This window comes from Sminthopsis crassicaudata, chromosome 4 (assembly GCF_048593235.1).
Source record: "Sminthopsis crassicaudata isolate SCR6 chromosome 4, ASM4859323v1, whole genome shotgun sequence".
Classification (NCBI taxonomy): domain Eukaryota; kingdom Metazoa; phylum Chordata; class Mammalia; order Dasyuromorphia; family Dasyuridae; genus Sminthopsis; species Sminthopsis crassicaudata.
The window spans coordinates 199930031-199942920 of NC_133620.1; positions in this window are offsets into that span (position 1 = coordinate 199930031).

A 12890-nucleotide genomic window follows, 5' to 3' on the forward strand; every position below is an offset into this window, starting at 1 on the left:
GGAAAGAAGAAAAATAAATTGCCAGCATCAAAAATGAAAAGGATGAACTTACCACCAACAAAAAAGAAATTAAAGAAATAACTAGGAACTATTTTGTCCAACTGTCTGACAACAAATCTGACAATCTAATTCAAATGGATATTTACAAAAATATAAATTGTCCAAATGAATAGAAGAAAAAAATAACATGCTTAATCCCATTTTAGAAAAAAGAAATTGAACAAGTTATTAATGTACTCCCTAAGGAGAAAAAAAAACAACAGGATCAGATGAATTTACAAGTAAATACCAAATATTTAAAGAATAATTCTAATAATTTATAAACAATTTGGGGAAAATAGGCAAAGAAATCCTACCTAATTCCTTTTATGACACAGATAAGGTGCTGATAGTTAAGCCAGAAAAATCCAAAATAGAGAAAGAAAATTATAGATCAATTTCCCTAATATTGATGCAAAAATTCTTAAATAAAATACTATCAAAAAGATTACAGCAATCTATCATCAGAATAATACACTATGATTAAGTGCAGAGCCAGTTTAGTATCAGGAAAATTCTCAGCACAATTGACCACATCAATAAAAAAAAAAAAAAAAAAAAAAAAAAAAAAAAAAAAAAAAAAAAAAAAACTAATAGAAATCATATGATTATCTCAATAGATGCAGAAAAAGCATTTGACAAAATGCAATATACATTCATAATAAAAACACTAGTGATCATAAGAATAAGTGGAATTTTCCTTAAAATGATAAGTAGCATCTATCTAAAACCAATAGCAAGCATTATATATAATGAAGATAAACTAAAAGCATTTGCAATAAGATCAGGGGTGAAACAAGGATGCCCATTATCACCAGTATTATTTAATATTGTCCTAAAAATGTTAATTTTTAGCAATAAGAAAAGAAAAAGAAATGGAAGGAATTAGAGTAAGCAATGAGGAAGCAAAATTATCACTCTTTGCAGATGATATGATAGTATATTTGGAGCATCTTAAAGAATTAACAAAAAACTACCTAAAAAATTTAACAATTTTAGCAAAGTTGCAGGATACAAAAAAGCCATGAAATCATTGGCATTTCTATGATTTACCAACAATTTGCTTATAATATAAAGCTAGGAATAGTTTACCAGCTGGATCTTTGGAGAAGGGAGGAATTTATGACCAAAAAGAAATAGAGAACATTATGAAGTGCAAAATGAATAGTTTTGATTAGAAAGGAAGCAGAAAGCTGGGAAATAATTTTTATAGCCAATAAAGGCTTTCTGATAAAGGCCTTATTTTTAAAATATATAGAGAACAGAGTAAGTTTATTAGAATACAAGTCATTCCCCAATTGATAAGTTATCAAAGGATATGAACAATTTTCAGACAAAGAAATTAAAATTATTTCCACTCATTAAAAAAAAATGCTCTCAATCACTATTGGTTAGAGAAATTTTGCAAATTATAATAACTCTGAGGTACCACTTCACACTGCTCAGATTGGTTAAGATGACAGGAAAAGATAATGATAAATGTTGGAAGGGATGTAGGAAAACTGGGATATTAATGCATTGTTGTGGAGGTGTGAACTGATCCAGACATTCTAGAGAATTATTTTAAGCTATGTCCAAAGGGCTATCAAATAGTGCATATTATTTGATCTAGCAGTGTCATTATGGGTCTATATCCTAAAGATATAAAAGAAGGAAAAGGATCTACATATGCAAAAATGTGTATAGCAGCTCTTGTTGTGGTGGCAAAGAATTGAAAATTAAGTGAATGTCCATCAATTGGGAATGGCTGAATAAGTTTTGATATATGGATATAATAGAATATTATTACTCTATAATAAATGATGAGCAAGCTGGTTTCAGAAAAGCCTGTAAAGATTTACATTAACTGATAGTGAATGAAGTGAGAAGAACCAGGAGAACATTGTACATAGTAACAGCAAGATAATGTGATGATCAGCTATGATATGATTGCTCTACTCAGCAATGTGATGATTTAAAACAATTCCAACAGACTTGGGAAAGAAAATGTCAAACACATCCAGATGGAGAACTATGGAGACTGAATGTGGATCAAAGCATATTTTTTATCCTCTTTTTTGGTTTGGTTTTTTTTTCCTTTCTCATGGTTTTTTCTCTTTTGTTCTGTTTTTTCTTTCACATCAGGACTAATATGGAAATATGTTTTAAATTATTGTACATACTATAATGTAACTGCTTGCTGTCTTGGGGAGGATGAGGGAAGAGAGAGAAGGAGAAAACATTTGGAAACCAAAATCTTACAAGAAATGAATGTTGAAAAAAACTATTTTACATGTAATTGGAAAAATAAAATACTACTGAAGAAAGAAAGAAAGTTCATCTTTATTAGCACAAAATAGGGTACTGAGAGGGGGCTGGACCTTGAAAGATTGATAGGATTTCCAAGGACTAAGATAGATAAAAAGCATCTTTAAACATAGCTTGAATAGAAGCGAAAGAAAGTGGATAATAGGGAATTATCACAAGTGTTTGAGCCAAGAGTTGGCATGAGAAGAGCAGTGTAACACAAAGATTAATCCAGCATCCATGTATAGGATGAATTGGAGAGGAACCAGTTTGGAGGTGGGACCATATCTAATGGAGCTATTGCATTACTTTAGGCAAGAAGTAATAAGGGTTTGACCTAGGGTGGTGGCAGTGGAAATGGAAAGGAGGGGCAGAGATCAGTAATCCTACAAAGATGAGTCAACTGGCAAATGTTAAAATATAGAGAATAAGGAAAATAGAAGAGTCCAGAATGCTCTCTTTTATATTTATCAGGACTGTTAAAAAAAAAAAAAAGTTGGTCCTTTATCCAGGTTTCTTTGTTGGATAAAAGCCAAGGGATTAAAAAGGGGAAAAATAGATATTTAGGCTGGATGGATATCAATCAGTACTGGATTAGAGTCTACAGTATGAAAATTTTTTCTTCTTTTACAGAAAGTGATTATTTGCATTCTTTGTCTCAACTGACTGGATAGTCCTAGGAGGAATGCGTCTTGCTTTCTAGCTGTCAGTAATGGCATGGACTCAGACAAAACAAAACAAAACAAAATTGAAATCAGAGACTATTACTATGGCTTAATAAGAGGATTATACTGTGATTAACAGAAATGTTCAGCAGAAGCCACAAGATCATGGCCCATCTGATGCTAAAAGATACGGCTAGAGGGAATATATATTAGTATTTGCATTAAGAATCCAAAGTTTTTTTCCCTGGAGGAAGAAAGCATTTTTCATTACATTTCTTTGTAATTGTCTATTTTGTCCTTGTCCTAAACTCTTAAATCTTTGAAGTTGTTAAATGCTAGATTGCTATGGCTACTTATTACTGTATGTTATATACCTAATCTATTTCACTGATTCACCCCTCTATTTCTTAGTGAGTTCCAGATTATTTTAATGATTATTATTTGTAATAAAGTTTGATATCTGGTATAGGAAAAGAAGAAGGAGAAGAAATAACAGCAGTTTCCAACTTCTGCAAGAATTGGCAGGTTGGATCTTCAGAAGGCAGTGACTACTACTCTCAGATAAGAGTATCAGCTCACATAATCCTTCCTTTGAGTTTTGCTATTCATCCTTTGTAATGATCTAGTAGTATGTCTTTATCAGGTTTAGTTTATCAGCACCATATTTACATCATGAAAAGAATTTGGTCAGATTTCTTCTTTGCCTATTTTTCCAAATAGTTTATGTGCTATTGAAATTAATCATTCTTTAAATGTTTGGCATAATTTGGAACTATGCTCAAAAAGTTATCAAACTGTGTATACTCTTTGACCCAGCAGTGTTTCTACTAGGTTTATATTCCAAAGAGATCCTAAAAGAGGGAAAGGAACTCACACGTGCAAAAATGTTTGTGGCAGCCCTTTTTGTAGTCGCAAGAAACTGGAAATTGAATGAATGCCCATCAATTGGAGAATGGCTGAATAAATTGTGGCATATGAATGTTATAGAATATTATTATTCTATAAGGAAAGATCAGCAGGATGATTTCAGGGAGGGCTGGAGAGACTTACATGAACTGATGCTAATTGAAATGAGCAGAACCAGGAGATCATTTTACAAAGCAACAACAAGGCTATATGATGATCAATTCTGATGGATGTGGCTCTCTTCAACATTGAGATGATTCAAACCAATTCCAATTGTTCAATGATTTAGAGAATAATCTACACCCAGAGAGAGAACTGGAGGAACTGAGTGTGGAACCCAACAGAATATTCTCACTCTATCTGTTGTTGTTTGCTTGCATTTTGTTTTCTTTCCCAGTTTTTTTTCTCTTCCTTCTTGATCTTATTTTTCTTGTGCAGCAAGATAACTGTATAACTATGTGTATAGATGTATATATATATATATATATATATATATAGGACTTAACATATATTTTAACATGTATTAGACTACCTGCCATCTATGGGAAGGGGTGGGGGGAAGGAGAGGATAATTTGTAACAGAAGGCTTTGTAAGGGTCAATGTTGAAAAATTATCCATGCATATGTTTTGTAAATAAAAAACTTTAATAAAAAAAATTTTTTTTAAAAACTGGCATAATTTACTTGTGAATAAATTTGGTCCTAGAAATTTTTTTCTTAAGAGAGCTCATGTATGGCTTATTCACTTGCTTTTCTAAGATAAGGTTATTTAAGTATTCTGTTTCCTCTTATATTAGCTTGGGCAATTTATATTTTTGGAAACATTGATCCATTTCACTTAAATTATTAATTTGTGGGGCATGTAATTGGGCAAAGCTCCTAATGATTATTTTAATTTTGGTAATTTAATTTTCTTCTTTCTTTTTTTTTTTAAATCAAATTAACCAATAGCTTATCTTTCTTATTATAGTTTTTTCATAAAAGCAGCTCTTAGTTTTATTTATTAGTTCAGTGGATTCATAACAATTTCTAAAAGGAAATAAGATTGGAAAAAGATAATGGTAGTCTAAATGTCAGGAAAATCTACAGGGCTCTAGGAGTTAGATTCCATACCATGATTTAGGAACACAAGCATAGCCCCAAGGAGATCAAGAATAGGCCTAGCAGTAGATTGACCCAATAGCTAAAATGTTCCATCCCATTAATTGGAGCATCCGTGGAGCCATACCCTTTGAAAGGGAATGAGGAGGGAATGAATGTTTTGTAGAAATTAAAGTAGAACTCATCCTCTCCAAAAAAAAAGGTAGTATCAAAGAAATTGTGTCCCTCTGTGTTGAAGAGATAGTTTGTAACCTTTGTTCTAGCTGGTTAGTTATTATCCCTCTTAAGTAAATCAACAGTAATTGATATTTGTGGGGGAAAAACAGAATAGAGGATCAAGCCAATAGCATTAGAAAATACATCCCTAATCCCTAAGGGGTACCTTCTAAAAGGAGATGTAGCCAGGCTTCTCCTAGAGCCCAGACTCATCATTGCAAATAGGATTTGTTATAAGAATATCTGGAGTTTATAAAGTCATAGGCATTTTGCTTTTTAAAGCAGTGGGAGCTAGGGATGAAGGTAATAGGAAATCAGAAATGAATAGTCATTTCTAGAGTCTAAATTGTAGCTTGACTCCAAAGATTGTATGATCAATAGATTACCTCCTACACTTTCTAGCTAATCATTAGATTTATCTGCAACCCAACCACACCTATTCTTGTCAATTAAAACTTCCTTACTCCTTAGTCCTCTCCTCTTGTTATGCAAGTTCCTATCCTCCCATCTTCTGGAAGGATAATCTAACTACTATGTAGCAGCACAGTAATGATCACCACAGCATCAACTTTTAAAATGCCATTGGACAATTCTGCTCCACCCCTATTCCTCTTGCCTCATCCCTTCATTCCTTCTTCCCTGGATCATCTTATAGCTTTGACATGCATTCCTCTGGATTCTATACTGTAATCAGTAAGTAAAATCTTATTACTATCTCTTTTTTGAATGGGACAATATGAATATCATAACATATACTCTACATCAAAGATCCCTGTATATCATCTTTCCTCCCAAGTCCACCTTTCTTCCAAACTTCCAGGTTTTGCCAAAAGCATCATTCTCTTTCCAGTCACCTAGGTTTGCAACCTGTTATTTTCCACATCTCAATTTCCCTTACTCTATATATCCAATTACTTGCCGAATCTTACCATTTACCTATCACATCTCTCCTATCAGTCCTTTTCTTTATACTTACCTGCTCTCTACTTTCCACCATCTTATTTCAGGCCTTCATTCCCTCAGGTCTATGGTATTTCAAATGCCTTCTAATTTGACTCTCTACCTCAAGTTTCTCCCATGTTCAACCCATGTACTACAGAGTTGCCAAAGTTATTTTCCTAATATACAGGTCTAACCATGTCATTTCCCTATCCAATAAAGTCTAGTGATTCGTGCTCAATTCTAGGATCAGATATATTATTTCATCTATATCTCATCTTTTTTATATTTCTATTTTATATATTTTAGAATGTACATAGTTATTTATATGATTCTACATGTATATAATGTATAAATAAATAAATGTCTATATATAATATATGGAGATATGCTGGTTTTTTTTTTCTTTTTTTGATAGTATAAAATCAAACAATTTTGGAAATTGCTGGTCTAGAAGTAAGGAGAGAAACCAAGATTTCAAACATAAATCTGAAAATCATCCATATAGAAATAAAACAAAGCCAGATATACTAGCTTCTTAACCTAATTTCTGTATTCCTACTTGAAAGTAGACTCATGTTTCTACTTCTAATCTTTTCCCTCTCCTTTTTGTGTTTATTATTGTCTTTATCTCCTGACATGTGAACATGTGAAAACAGCTATAATTCACTGATACCTTTCCATGTCTCTGATGGTGTTTATTTTGCCTAATCTCTAGGCATACTCTTGTTCTATCCTTTGATTTTGAGATTCATTTACACTCTGGGTTTCTTCTTTAGACTACATGTATTACCTAGAAAGTACAGTATGAGTTCACAATGAGCTATTCAATACATGTCCTTGACTCATAGTTAGCCTCCTTCCTCTCCTTCTCTTCCCTAATTGATTGCCTTTAATAAAAGCCCAATTGTGCCAAATGTAGTGAGAGTTGGTTTGGGCATGCTACTGTACAACATGTTTGGGGTTGGGCTTGTAAGAACTATCTGAATAGGCATATATGGAGTCAAAACATGTTTCCCTGACCACTTCTGGTTATACACATGCTCATTCTTGACACTGAAGTTTTATGATGACTTTTAGATTACTTATGAACTTTTGCTGTAGATCAAAAAATAATCTCCTTATCAAACCCTCAGTCCTTATGATAAAGGTTTGGGTTGTGGAATGCTATATCAAACAGAAATGGCTACTGAGTTGCCTGTTCAAAACATTTTTAAAATAACTCCAGCCTTGATTGCTTAAAAAATAAAACAACTTTTTCTTTTGCTTGCTCTCTCCTCTCCTGTATTGAGAGTGTCCAGACCCTGTGAATTTATTTTTTTTTTGTTTTCCAGCTAAAGGGGGTGGGAGAAGAAATATTTCTCCCATCCTCTGCCCTTCTTTGCAATATTTATACTGAATATTTACTCATATTTACACAAAGCAATAAGTGAGCTAGTCTAAGTGAACCTGAAATCTCAAGACTTTAGCTGCCTCTTATGTTTTGTCTTTCTTTTTCTGAGCACAGGTGATCTGCTGCACAGGGATTCTGAACTATATGTTCCTAATTTTAGTGGAAATCTGGAACATTTGAAAGGTCAGGAGTGTGGCAGTAGGATGAAATTTCTGTATTTCCACCTATTTTCAGAGGGAAAAAAGAAGCACAGACAGAAGGATGGCATGTTTGCCTGGTTGATCTTAAGATATGTTCCTTGATGATATACATCCTTATTTGGTAACTATAGGTCTAGAGTAAAAATGAAATACATGTTCAATAATCCCACAGTGTTTCATATTTTATTGATCTAAGTATCAATATTCCAGGAAAATATAACAAGAGCAATAGGTTACTTTATTATGCTTTTAGTATATGTCAATGTGCATTGCATCATTTGGATTTTAAATATTTTGTTATGGAAGAAATAAATATGTGGTGATTCCTGATCTACTTTATATATCGAATATCTTTCTAATAAGGGATTCTGTTAATTCTTTTAAAGGAGACACTAAACATAAATCATTCATTCTTTTTAGAGATTTTCTCTGGTGCTACAGTGTTGGGAGCATAATGAGCAGGAAAGTGCAAAAAGAGCCCATCTAATTCCTGTATTTGTCCTTGAAGAATAAAATCTGTTTATATGAATCTTGAGCTGGGGCCTGTTAAGAGGAAAAGGTTATCTTTGACTTGGATTTGAAGTCTTATTTCTTATATGCAGAAAATGGTTTCTAGATTGGAGAATGAGGATAAGTCCTTGGAGGAAATGCAAGAGGAATATCTTTTATTAGGGCAGAAAGAGAAGTCTGGGGAAAACAGTGAATAAGCAGAAGAACAAGGGTTAATGCCAAGAAAATTGAAAGTATCCAATAATAAGAAATAGTTCATAAACTCAAAGAGACTAAGAAATGTCCATGGATTTGGCAGTTAAGGTCCTTAGCAACCTTTTAGAGGGTTATTTTAGCAAAGTGGCAAGTAAAGAAACCAAACTGCAAGGACATGAGGAGTGAGTGGGTGTTGAGTAAGTGACAATGAAAACTATTTCAAGAAGTTTGGCAGTTAGTAAAGAACTGGAAACAAAGCTGATGCCCATCAATGAAAGAATGGCTAAACAAATAGTGATACATGAATGAATGGAATATTTCTGGTCTGTAAGAAACAACCAACATGAAGAATTCAGAAAAAATATGGGAAGCCTTATGTGCACTATACATGCTAATAGATTGAAGTAAACAGAGTCAGGAAACAATGAATGAATGAAAGGAAAAAAGGCATTTATTAAGCATTTACAGTATACAAAGCACTGTGCAGAGTGCTAGGAATACAAATAGAAAAGTAAGACATATTCTCCTCTCAAGGAGCTCACATTCTAATTGGGAAGAAAACACATATGGAAGGTTTAGCTAAAAGTCAGATGGGAAAGTCCCATGGTCCTTAGTTGCAACGGCAAATCAGATGGTAATGCATCTTCTTTAGTGTCATTTTACGTTGATAAAATGATGATCAGTTTCTAATTCTTTTCTGAGTCTTCGGTAAACTGTGGTTACAGCACTTACAGGAATAGTTGACAGATTACATGCCCCCAGATTTGTTAGGTATGTATGTGGTATTCAGAAAAAAATGGTATCTCTAGTGTAAGGGCTGCTAAGGCCTTTTAGGGGATGCTCATCTACCTTTGGTGTCCCAAATTTGGTCACCCAATTCTGCACCAACTTACAGAAGCTGTAGCACATGCAGAGGTCATATCCCAATAAAACCATCTCAACAGTGGGCTAGAACAGGTTAAAGTAATCTATTGGTGAGTTAAGGGGATGTCTGCCATAAGCATGAAGACTTCCCCCAGAAAAATGGGTTTGAAAATAATTTGTTCCAATGGCCATGAAGGTGACTGAAGCAGGTTTTGTAGAGCACTTGGAGCTTGGTCAGAAATCAAAGATTCCAAAGTAATACACTGCATTCTGAACCATCAACAATCATTCTGACTTTTGTCCTGCCATTATATTTCAAGTACTCTGGAAGAGAGAGTGAGAGTGACGACTTTGTGTAACTGACTCACTTAAATCCAATTTACACTTGAGTTAAAACATTACCCTTGATGTCACTTGTTCTCTTCAAAAAGAAGAACAAATAACATTCCCACAGGGTATGAGTCTTGGATAATGGCTGTGGACACTGTAAGATGTATTGCTATTCCAAGGTTTTTATGTTCAGGGTCTTGGGATGTCACCTTTCACCCTTAAATAAAGAGAAATGGTAGTCAAGAGGGTGATTATGATAATGGTTTGAGTTGGTCAGCACATTCTGCATCACTGTCTCTTTTGGGATGTCTTGCTGCTTCAACTAGGCTGGCTTGCCTGCCTTATGGGCAGAAGTTGATGAAGATGATTAGTCCCTTCTCCACAGGAACTGTTTCCCAAAATGACAGTTTTGAGAGCTAGGCAGCAAGCAAGACCATTTTTTTTTTCTGTCACAATCTATTGTCCAGAAATCCTGATCTGGAATGGGAGGGAGTGTGTGTGTGTGTGTGTGTGTGTGTGTGTGTGCGCACGCACGCGCGCGCATGCACATTTCAAAGTTTCTAGTGGTCCTCCAGCTTAAATTAGCATGTACTAAAATATAATAAAGTAATTTAAAGGACTATATCAATGCAAATGAAAGAACAATAAAATGAAACTGAACATGTTATAATTATAATGACAAAGTCGACCTTGGCGAAGAGATGAAAAGATGCACTTCTTTGCAGTGATGGGAAACTATGATTGAATAATCCCTCATATATTGTCAAACATGTTTCATATGTTTCATGACTTTGATGAACTATATTTCTCTTCTAAAATCTTTGTAATATATGCAATAATCACTATGTAGGGAAGGCAGAATGTTTTAAAAATAAAGGTGATATAGAAATGAAATGCATCAAATTTTGTAGTAAATGAATGATAATTAAAATGCAATGGTAACTTAAGATGGTAATAGGATCAAGGAATTTTTTTAAGTGTTTTGTTTTGTTTTTTTATAGTAAGGGAGCCCTGAGTACTTCTATTGTCAGAAAAGGATCCTGTGAAGGAGATTTTGACTTGTGTCAATTTCTTCCTCTGGAAATATGTGTGTGTGTGTATGTGTGTGTGTGTGTGTGTGTGTGTGTGTGTGTGTGTGTGTGTGTGCATATATATATATATGTATATATATATATATATATATATATACATATATATATATATATTTATTTTCAGAAGGAGAAATACACACAAGAGAAAGACAAAGGATAATTGTTGGCACAAAGTCTCAAAACAAGAGGTGGGATCTGGAGAGAGCCATTTACATCCAGAAAGAGAACAGATAACATAATATTTTCACTTTTTTGTTGTTATTTGCTTGCTTTTTGCTTGCTTTCTCATTTTTTCCCCTTTTTGATCTGATTTTCCTTGTGCAGCACAATAAATGTAGAAATATGTATAGAAGAATTGCACATGTTCAAAATATATTGAATTGTTTGCTGTGCAGGGGAGGGAGTAGGGAAAGGAAGGAAGAAAATTTTGGAACACAAAGTTTTTCAAGGGTGAATATTGAAAACTACCTTTGCATATATTTTGATTTAAAAAAACCTATTATTTAAAAAAGAGGGGAAAAAAAGAAGAGGTGGAATCAAGAATATGGGAAGCAAGGTTAGTTAGCCTTGGCCAGAAGAAAAAAATGTTTCTTCTCCTATGATAGAAAGGAAAATGGAAAGTATCACTCTCATAAAGTGAATAGCATACTATTGTTATCAATGTCTTGCACAGTATACAAAAGATTTCCCTGGGACACTCTCCAATATTAGAGCTGCAATTAACTTGTAAATTGAAGGGATATTGTTTGTATTGCCTGATGAAGTATTTGTGGAGATACTTCTGGTGGGAAGGAGGCTATTCTGCTTTTAATTCAAACCATCATGTAATTGAGCAGAGCTTTTGATGAGAACAAGAGTTCTCAGTACTTTAAGTATTTATTGTGATGAATTTAGGTATTTATTATAATGAATGTGGAAGATGGGGATGAGAAAGATATATTCATTAGTCACTATGTGGATGGGGGGTGGGTGATCATGCTGTTCCAGCATGCACAAGAATTGTAGAAGTATGTGACTTATAATTGTGTAGAACTGTATGTCTTAATTGTAGGAACGGAGATTACTCCAAGGGAAAGAGTGCTAGGCAGCAGGCTAGGACCGAAAAGATGTATAAAGATATAGAGAAGTTTTAAGGAGGAATAGGAATAAACAAGTTTCTAGACCTCCCACAAGGAATGGATGACAGTCTCATGACAACTAGATCATCATTTTCAGGAAAGCCTGATGCCAAAATCATCAGTGACAATGTTCCCAATATGATGAGTTCTGATGAAGTAAAAGAAAAAATTATGAAGATGTAGAAGCCCTCATTATTAGGGTACTGAAAAAAGGACAAGCTTGTAATTCTGGGTGATTTTCATGCCAGAGTAGGAACATTCTATCAGACATGGTAAGAAGTTCTTGGGCAAAATGGAGTTAGAAATAGCAACAGCAATGGTCATTTACTATTGAAGACTCATGTGTCTCACAACCTTCTTGTCACCAAAACTGTCTTCCATTTGCCTAAATGCAATAAAAGTTCACGTATCCTTGCAGCAAATATTAGCATTTAGAAGAAACAGAAAGAATGTGAGAGTGATTAAGGCAATGTGTGATACAGAGTGCTGAACAGATCATAGATATCCTCTTTAGTGTATACATTTACATTTATTAAAAGCAGTGGTCTCAATGCATGATGACTATCAGAAGCCTCAATGTCAACAAATTAGAGTCCCTCTCAAACTAAAAGAAGTTCATTATTGACTTGGAAGAAAAGTTGAGCTAAGACATTGTTGGTAGCAATGGTGGCCTTTTGATACCATAAGTTGCAAGGACCTATAGAAGATTATGGCAAAATTTGTTGCCCATAGGAGTTCATATTGTACACCAGTTTCATAATGGTTTGCTTGCAAGCACTCTGGATAATAGATTATGCCCTTGTACTTTCCCAATCACCGATTGAGTGAAACAGGACTATATGCTTGCTCCTATGCATGATGTCCTTTCCAGTGATGTTTATCAAATGCCTTCAATGAGAACAAAAATGGCAATGAGATTAACTACTACACCAATAGTAAATTATTAATTTGGAAAGTTTACAAGCCAAGACTAAAATGATTGGTGCATGAGATTTTGTTCACAGATGATTATGTGCTTAATGCACATAATGCATAAT